We start from the raw sequence: 9,749 nt of genomic DNA on the forward strand, positions 1-9,749 counted from the left end.
TGCAACAGCTTACACATAGAGCCATGAACTACATGGAACTCTATTCCACATCAGGTAACTGATGCAGCAGGAGAATCAGATTTAAAAACAGATAAAATACCCCTTAATGGAACAGTGGGGACTGTTGACGAGACACACACCACACAGCAACAGACATGCATACACAACACACTCTTATACACACACGTACATTATAATATTGTATTATTTTGGTTTTATACATGTTATATTGTAGATATGTAGTGTTGTAATGTTATATGATGCAAAAAAGTGTTTGGTTGATGTAAGTGCCTTAATATGTTTTTGACCCCAGGAAGAGTAGCTGCTGCCTTGTCAAACAGCTATGGAGATCCATAATAAACCCAGGAAGAGTAGCTGCTGCTTGGGCGGAACTAATGGGGATCCATAATAACCCCAGGAAGAGTAGCGCTGCTTGGCGGAACTAATGGGGATCCATAATAAACCCAGGAAGAGTAGCTGCTGCCTTGGTAGGAACTAGATGTTATTTCGCAGTGCGCTCGCACTAGCGCCGGAATATGGGGATCCATAATACCAGGCAAGAGTAGCTGCTGCTTGAGGTAATATATGGGATCAAATAAACCCCAGGAAGAGTAAGCTGCTGCCTTGGTAGGAAAACTAATGGGATCCATAATAAACCCCAGGAGAGAGTAGCCGCTGCTCCTGGGCGGAGGAACTATGGGGATCCATAATAAACCCCAGGAAAGTAGCTGCTGCTTGGCAGGAACTAATGGGGATCCATAATAAACCCAGGAGAAGTAGTGCTGCCTTGGCAGGAACTAATGGGGATCCATATAAACCCAGGAAGAGTAGCTGCTGCTTGGCAGGAACTAATGGGATCCATAATAAACCCAGGAAGAGTAGCTGCTGCCTTGCAGGAACTAATGGGGATCATAATTAAACCCCAGGAAGAGTAGCTGCTGCCTTGCAAGAACTAATGAGGATTCATAATAAACCCCAGGAAGAGTAGCTGCTGCCTGACAGGAACTAATGGGATCCATAATAAACCCCAGGAAGAGTAGCTGCTGCCTTGACAGGAACTAAGGGGATCCATAATAAACCCAGGAAGAGTAGCTGCTGCTTGACAGGAACTAATGGGGATCCTAATAAACCCAGAAAGAGTAGCTGCTCCTTGACAGGAACTAATGGGGATCCATATATAAACCCAGGCAGAGTAGCTGCTCGCCTTGACAGGAACTTATGGGGATCATAATAAAACCCCAGGAAGAGTAGCTGCTGCCTTGAAGGAACTAATGGGATCCATAATAAACCCAGGAAGAGTAAGTGCTGCCCTTGGCAGGAACTAATTGGGAGTCTATAATTAAACCCCCAGGAAGAAGTAGCTGCTGCCTTGAGCAGGAACTAAATGGAGATCCCATAATAAACCAGCGAAAGAGTAGTTGCTGCTTGGCAGGGAACTAATGGGGATCGATAAAATAAATCCCCAGGAGCTAGTATGCTGCATGGCTTGGCAGGAACTTACATGGCAGATCCACCAACATACAGATCCCAGGACAGAAGTAGCATGCTGGCTCTGGCAGGAACTACATGGGATCGATAATAAATTACAAATACAATACAAAAAACAAATATATAGTATACCACGCCCATTCAATACGCGTATGACGACGCTAAACCCTCCCATAGTCTGTTCTGGACTTGGGGACTGTGAAGAGACCTCTGGTGGCATGTCTCGTGGGGTATGCATGTGTGTCTGAGCTGTTTGCTAGTAGTTTAATCAGACACCTTGGTGCATTCAGCCTGTCAACACTTTTTACAAAAACAAGTAGTGAGGAAGTCAACCTCTCCTCCACTTTGAGCCATGAACAATTTACATGATACTATTAGCTCTCCTTGTACACTTAAGGGCCAGCCTTGCTGCCCTGGTCTGAGCAAATTGTAATTTTCCAAGGTGGCACCTGACCACACGACTGAACAGTAGTCCAGGTGCGACAAAACTAGGGCCTGTAGGACCTGCCTTGTTGATAGTGATGTTGAGAAGGCAGAGCAGAGCTTTATTATGGACAGACTTCTCCCCATCTTAACTGCTGTTGTATCAACATATTGAATATTGACACGTTACCCGCAAGAGAGCGACTTCACCTCAGTCTCATTAGCCAACATTAGTGCATGCTTATTAGTAACTGGAATAAGTAGTTTCATAAATGTGTCAAGTGCAGCGTCTGTTTGCTCCTCATTACACACCACAGACCAACAAATATTCTTTACATCAACAACATAGGAATCACTACAAAACTTCTTGTATGACCTCTTATACACCATATTAGGCCCAGTCTTTGGAACTTTGGTTTTCCTAGATTTGGCAACTATATTGTGATCCCTACAACCAGGCCTCAGCACCACAGAACTACAACAACCAGGCCTCAGCACCATCGAACTACAACAACCAGACCTCAGCACCACAGAACTACAACAACCAGACCTCAGCACCACAGAACTACAACAACCAGACCTCAGCACCAGCACCACAGAACTACAAACAACCAGACCTTCAGCACCACCAGAACTACAACAACCAGACCTCAGCACTACAGAACTACCAACAACCAGACCTCGAGACCATAGAACTACAACAACCAGACCTCAGCACCACAGAACTACAACAACCAGGCCTCAGCACCATAGAACTAACAACAAACCAGGCCTCACACCACAGAACTACAACAACCGACCTCAGCACCATAGAACTCAACAACTAGACCTCAGCACCACAGAACTACAACAACCAGACCTCAGCACCACAGAACTACAACAAACCAGATCAGACTTACCTCCAGCATCTGTACCACTCCCTCATGCTCCCTCTTGGCGAAAACTCAGCCTGTTGAATGGAAAGATAAACATTATTTATTTAAATGATTCTACTCACAAAGTGTAATTCAATGCACGCAAATATTTTGTTTCTTCAGTTACTTAGTTTCACATCTAATCCCTCATAATAGTTCCTCCAGAACTAACCAACAACGTTGCACCCAACAGCTACCTCCTACTGGACAAAGTCTTTAATACACATCATAAAAGTGAAGCCGAAAAATGTAATTTGAGGTGATTGGATGTTGCTAGTGATTTCTGGGACAGGGTTGCTTGGATGTTCTGGTTGTATAGCTGAGAGCATTTCCTTATATTTAAGACAGGCTTTGGCTGGGCAGTGGTTCTTGTGTAGGAGGCAGGGGGAGAGAGAACAGGCGTTTGGCTGGGCAGTGGTTCTTGTGTAGGAGGCAGGAGAGAGAGGACAGTAATGTATGCCATTTAGCAGACGCTCTACCAACTGAGCTCCAAAGGACCAGAGGCAATGTGTGGTGTTGCCGTCTCACCCGCTGTAGTCGTTTGATCTCATTCTGTTTGAACTTGAGGATAGCCAGTGCCTGCTCATGTTCTAGTTCCAGCTGCTGCCTCCGCTCGGCGACCTCTCGCATATGCTGCAAGCATCAAAGGAGAAATCAATTTAATGTAACCACACAGAGCTTACATAATTACTCTATAGTTTACACAACTCGGTCACAGACACATTTACACTCAACACAGAATAGCCGCTCCATGTGCGCACTCACTTGGCAATCGTCGAGAAAAATATGATATAAATAAAATGTAAAAGTGAGGCCTCCCAGTGGCACAGCGGTCTAAGCACTGCATCGCGGTCTAAGGCAACTGCATCGCGGTCTAAGGCACTGCATCGCGGTCTAAGGCTCTGCATCGCGGTCTAGGCACTGCATCGCGGTCTAAGGCACTGCATCGCGGTCTAGGCTCTGCATCGGTCTAGGCACTGCATCGGTCTAGCACTGCATCGCGGTCTAAGGACTGCATCGCGGTCTAAGGCACTGCATCGCGGTCTAAGGCACTGCATCGCGGGTCTAAGGCACTGCATCGCGTCTAAGGCACTTGCATCGCGGTCTAAGGCACTGCATCGCGGTCTAAGGCTCTGCATCGCGGTCTAAGGCTCTGCATCGCGGTCTAAGGCCTGCATCGCGGTCTAAGGCACTGCATCGCGGTCTAAGGCACTGCATCGCGGTCTAAGGCACTGCACGCGTCTAGCACTGGCATCGCGTCTAGGCTCTGCATCGCGGTCTAAGCACTGCATCGCGGTCTAAGGCACTGCATCGCGGTCTAAGGCTCTGATCGCGGTCTTAAGGCACTGCATCGCGGTCTAAGGCACTGCATCGCGGTCTAAGGCTCTGCATCGCGGTCTAAGGACTGCATCGCGGTCTAGGCACTGCATCGCGGTCTAAGGCTCTGCATCGCGGTCTAAGGCACTGCATCGCGGTCTAAGGCACTGCATCGCGGTCTAAGGCACTGCATCGCGGTCTAAGGCACTGCATCGCGGTCTAAGGCACTGCATCGCGGTCTTAAGGCACTGCATCGCGGTCTAAGGCACTGCATCGCGGTCTAAGGCTCTGCATCGCGGTCTAAGCACTGCATCGCGGTCTAAGGCACTGCATCGCGGTCTAAGGCCTGCATCGCGGTCTAACTGCATCGGTCTAAGCACTGCATCGCGGTCTAAGGCTCTGCATCGCGGTCTAAGGCACTGCATGCGGTCTAAGGCACTGCATCTCGGTCTAAGGCACTGCATCGCGGTCTAAGGCTCTGCATCGCGGTCTAAGGCTCTGCATCGCGGTCTAAGGCTCTGCATCGCGGTCTAAGGCACTGCATCGCGGTCTAAGGCACTGCATCGCGGTCTTAGGCACTGCATCGGGCTAAGCACTGCATCGCGGTCTTAAAGGCTCTGCATCGCGGTCTAAGGCACTGCATCGCGGTCTAAGGCTCTGCATCGCGGTCTAGGCTCTGCACGCGGTCTAAGGCCTGCATCGCGGTCTAAGGCACTGCATCGCGGTCTATGGCACGCATCGCGGTCTTAAGGCACTTGCATCGCGGTCTAAGGCTCTGCATCGCGGTCTAAGGCACTGCATCGCGATCTAAGGCCTCTGCATCGCGGTCTAAGGCACTGCATCGCGGTCTAAGGCTCTGCATCGCGTCTAAGGCACTGCATCGCGGTCTAAGGCACTGCATCGCGGTCTAAGCCACTGCATCGCGGTTCTAAGGCTCTGCATCGCGGTCTTAGGCATGCATCGCGGTCTAAGCACTGCATCGCGGTCTAAGCCTGCATCGCGGTCTAGGCACTGCATCGCGCGTCTAAGGCACTGCATCTCAGTGCTAGAGGCGTCACTACAGACCCTGTTTTAATCCCCGGCTGTGTCGCAGCTGGCCGTGACGGGAGACCCATAAGGCGGCGCACAATTGCCCAGCGTCCTCCGGTAGGCCGGCCGAGATGTCTTGTCCGATCGAGCTCTAGCCACTCCCTGTGGCGAGCCAGGCGCAAACACGCTGACTTCAGTCGTCAGTTGGACGGTGTTTCCTCCGACACATTGGTGCGGCTGACTTACGGGTTAAGCAGAGCAGTGTGTCAAGAAGAAGGGCCACTTGGCAGGGTTGTGTTTTTGAGGACGCATGGCTCTCGACCTGCGTTTCTCCCGGTTCGTACGGGAGTTGCAGCGATGGGAAAAGACTGTAAACTACCAATTGGAAATCACGAAATTGGGGAGAAAATACCGTGAGACAGGCGGTCATTTGCATGACAGTTACCGTCTGAATAAGCCTAGCGACAGCCTAGCGACACGACTTAGAAATGACAACACGACTATATTTGTTGTCAAAGTGAACCTGGCTTCTGGGGAGTCAACAACTTGGAAGTGTGGCAACAAAATACTAGAGATCAGCCTGTTCCCTTTAAAACCTGCTCTACACTAGAGATCAGCCTGTACCTTTAAGAACCTGCTCTACACTAGAGATCAGCCTGTACCTTTAAGACCTGCTCTACACTAGAGATCAGCCTGTACCTTTAAGACCTGCTCTATACTAGAGATCAGCCTGTACCTTTAAGACCTGCTCTATACTAGAGATCAGCCTGCTACCTTTAGGACCTGCTCTACACTAGAGATCAGCCTGTACCTTTAGGACCTGCTCTACACTAGAGATCAGCCTGTATCTTTAGACTTGCTCTATACTAGAGATCAGCCTGCTTACCTTTAGGAACCTGCTCTACACTAGAGATCAGCCTGTACCTTTAAGACCTGCTCTACACTAGAGATCAGCCTGTACGTTTAAGACCTGCTCTATACTAGAAGATCAGCCTGTATCTTTTAGGACCTGCTCTACACTAGAGATCAGCCTGTACCTTTAAGGACCTGCTCTACACTAGAGATCAGCCTGTACCTTTAGGACCTGCTCTATACTAGAGATCAGCCTGTACCTTTAAGACCTGCTCTACATAGAGATCAGCCTGTACTTCAGGACCTGCTCTATACTAGAGATCAGCCTGTACCTTTAGGACCTGCCTCTATGACTAGAGATCAGCTGTTACCCTGTAGGACCTGCCTACACTAGAGATCAGCCTGTAACCTTTAGGCCTGCCTCTATACTAGGATCACCCTGTACCTTTAGACCTGCTCTATACTAGAGACAGCCTGTACTTTAAGGACCTGCTCTACACTAGAGATCAGCCTTACCTTTAGACTGCTCTACATGGAAGATCAGCCCTGTATCTTTAGGACCTGCTCTATACTAGAGATCAGCCTGTACTTTAGGACCTGATCTATACTCGAGATCACCTGTACCTTTAGGACTGCTCTAACGAGAGATCAGCCTGTTACCTTAGGACCTGCTCTACACTGGAGATCAGCCTGTACCTTTAGGACCTGCTTATAATAGAGATCAGCCTGTACCTTTAGGACCTGCTCTACACTAGAGATCAAGCCTGTACCTTCAGGCCTGATTACACTAGAGATCAGCCTGCACCTTTAGACCTGCTCTACACTAGAAGATCAGCTGTACTCTTCAGGACCTGCTCTTATACTAGAGATCAGACCTGTACCTTTAGGACCTGCTCTATACGTAGAGATCAGCCTGTACCTTTAGCGACCTGCTCTACATAAGAGATCAGCCTGTACCTTCGGACCTGCTCTACAACTAGAGATCCAGCCTGTACCTTTAGGACTGCTCTTGACAACTAGAGATCAGCCTGTACCTTTAGGACCTGCCTCTACACTAGAGATCAGCCTGTACCTTCGGACTGCCTGTCCTACACTAGAGATTCAGCCTGTACCCTTTAAGAACCTGCAATACTAGAGATCAGCCTGTACCTTAAGGACCTGCTCTACATTAGGAGATCAGCCTGTTACCTTTAGGACCTGCTCTACATTAGAGATCAGCCTGTATACCTTTAGGAACCTGCTCTATACTAGAGGATCAAGCCTGTACCCTTTAGGACCTGCTCTACACTAGAAGATCAGCCGTACCTTCAGGACCTGATCTACACTAGAGATCAGCCTGCACTTTAAGACCTCTCTACCACTTAGAGATACAGCCTGTACCTTCAGGAACCTGCTCTATACTAGAGATCAGCCTGTACCTTTAGGAAACCTGCTCCTATACTAGAGATCAGCCTGCTACCTTTAGGACCTTGCTCTATACTAAGATCAGCCTGGTACTTTAGGACCTGCTCTACACTAGAGATCAGCCTGTACCTTCAGGACCTGTTACACTACAGCCTGTACCTTTAGGAACCTGCTCTTACACTAGAGATCAGCCTGTACCTTTAGGGACCTGCTCTACCACTAGGAGATAGCTGTACCTTCAAGGCCTGCTCTTACACTAGAGAATCGCCTGTTACCTTTAAGGACCTGCTCTATACTAGAGATCAGGCCTGTCCTTTAAGACTGCTCTATACTAGAGATCAAGCCTGTACCTTTTGACCTGCTCTACACTAGAGAATCAGCCTGTACCTTAGGACCTGCTCTACATAGAGATCAGCCTGTACCGTTTAGGACCTGCTCTAATACTAAGAAGGGAATTCAAGCCTGTACCTTTAGAAACCTGCTCTACACTGAGGATCAGCCCTTGTACCTTCAGGACCTGATCTTACACTAGAGATCAGCCTGCACCTTAAGACCTGCTTCTACACTTAGAAAAGGATCAGGCTTGGTACCTTCAGGACCTGCTCTATACTAGAGATCAGCCTTGTACCTGTTAGGACCTGCTCTATACCTAGAGATCAGCCTGTCCTTTAGGACCTGCTCCTATACTAGAGATCAGGCCTGTACCTTTAGGAACCTGCTCTACACTAAGATAGCCTGTACCTTCAGGACCTTGCTCTACACTAGAGAATCAGCCTTACACTTTAGGACATGCTTCTACACTAGAGATCAGCCTCGTACCTTTAGGACTGCTCTAACTAGAGATCAGCCTGTACCTTCAGGGACCGTGCTCTACACTAGAGATCAGCCTGTACCTTTAAGACCTGCTCTATACTAGAGATAGCCTGTACCTTTAAGACCTGCTCTATACTAGAGATCAAGGCCTGTAACCTTTATGACCTGCTCTACACTAGAGATCAGCCTGTCCTTTGCGACCTGCTCTACACTAGAGATCAGCCTGTACCTTTAGGGACCTGGCTCTATACTAGAGATCAGCTGTACCTTGGACCTGCTCTTACACTTAGAATCAGCCTGTTACCTTCAGGACCTGATCTACACTAGAGAATCAGCCTGCAACCTTTAAGAACCCTGCTCTACACTAGAGAATCAGCCTGTACCTTCAGACCTGCTCGTATACTGAGAGAAGCCTGTACTTTAGTACCTGCTCTATACTAGAGATCAGCCTGTACCTTTAGGACCTGCTCTATACTAGAGATCAGCCTGTACCTTTAGGACCTGCTCTACACTAGAGATTCAGCTGTACTCAGGACCTGCTCTACACTAGAGATCAGCTGTACCTTTTAGGACCTGCTCTACACTCTAGAGATAGCCTGTTACCTTTAGGAGACCTGCTCTACACAGAGAATCAGCTGTACTTCAGGACCTGCTCTACACTAGAGCATCAGCCTGTTACCTTTAAGACCTGCTCAAATACTAGAGATCAGCCTGTACCTTTTAGACCTGCTCTACATTAGAGATCAAGCCTGTACACTTTAGGACCTGCTCTACATTAGAAGATCAGCCGTTACCTTTGAGGACCTGCTCTATACTAGAGATCAGCCTGGACTTAGGAACCTGGCTCTATTACTAGAGATCCAGCCTGGTACCTTCAGGAGCTGATCTACACTAGAGATTTCAGCCTGTACCTTCAGGACCTGATCTACACTAGAGATCAGCCTGTACCTTTAAGACCTCTCTACACTAAGATCAGCCTGTTACTTCAGGACCCTGCTCTACACTAGAGATCAGCTGCTACCTTTAAAGACCTGCCTCAATACTAGAGTCAGGCCTGTACCTTTTAGTGAACCTTGCTTCTACCATTAGAGATCATGCCCTGTACCTTAGGGACCTGCTTCTACACTAAGAGATCAGCCTGTAACCTTTAAGGAACTTGCTCTACAACTAGAGATCAGCCTGTTACCTTTAAGACCTGCTCAAATACTAGAAGGTCACCTTGTACCTTTAAGGACCTGCTCTACACTAGAGATCAAGCCCTGTACTTTAGGCCTGCTTCTACACTAGAGATCAGCCTGTACCTTTAGGACCTGCTCTTTACAACTAGAGATCAGCCTGTACCTTTAAGACCTGCTCTATACTAGAGATTCAGCCTGTACTTAGGCCTGCTTTACTAGAGATCAGCCTGATACCTTAGGACCTGCTTCAGCTAGAGATCAGCCTGTACCTTAGACCTGCTCTAACTAGAGATCAGCCTGTACCTCAGGACCTGATCTACACTAGGATCAG

The 9,749-nt window shown here is 48.4% G+C and overlaps 1 protein-coding gene across 1 annotated transcript in view; it reads right to left on the bottom strand.

Moving 5' to 3' along the window:
- LOC111950435 (RIMS-binding protein 2) overlaps positions 1 to 9,749 on the bottom strand; it is a 55,275-nt gene that overhangs the window by 44,526 nt on the left and 1,000 nt on the right.

This window comes from Salvelinus sp. IW2-2015, linkage group LG23 (assembly GCF_002910315.2).
Source record: "Salvelinus sp. IW2-2015 linkage group LG23, ASM291031v2, whole genome shotgun sequence".
NCBI lineage: Eukaryota > Metazoa > Chordata > Actinopteri > Salmoniformes > Salmonidae > Salvelinus > Salvelinus sp. IW2-2015.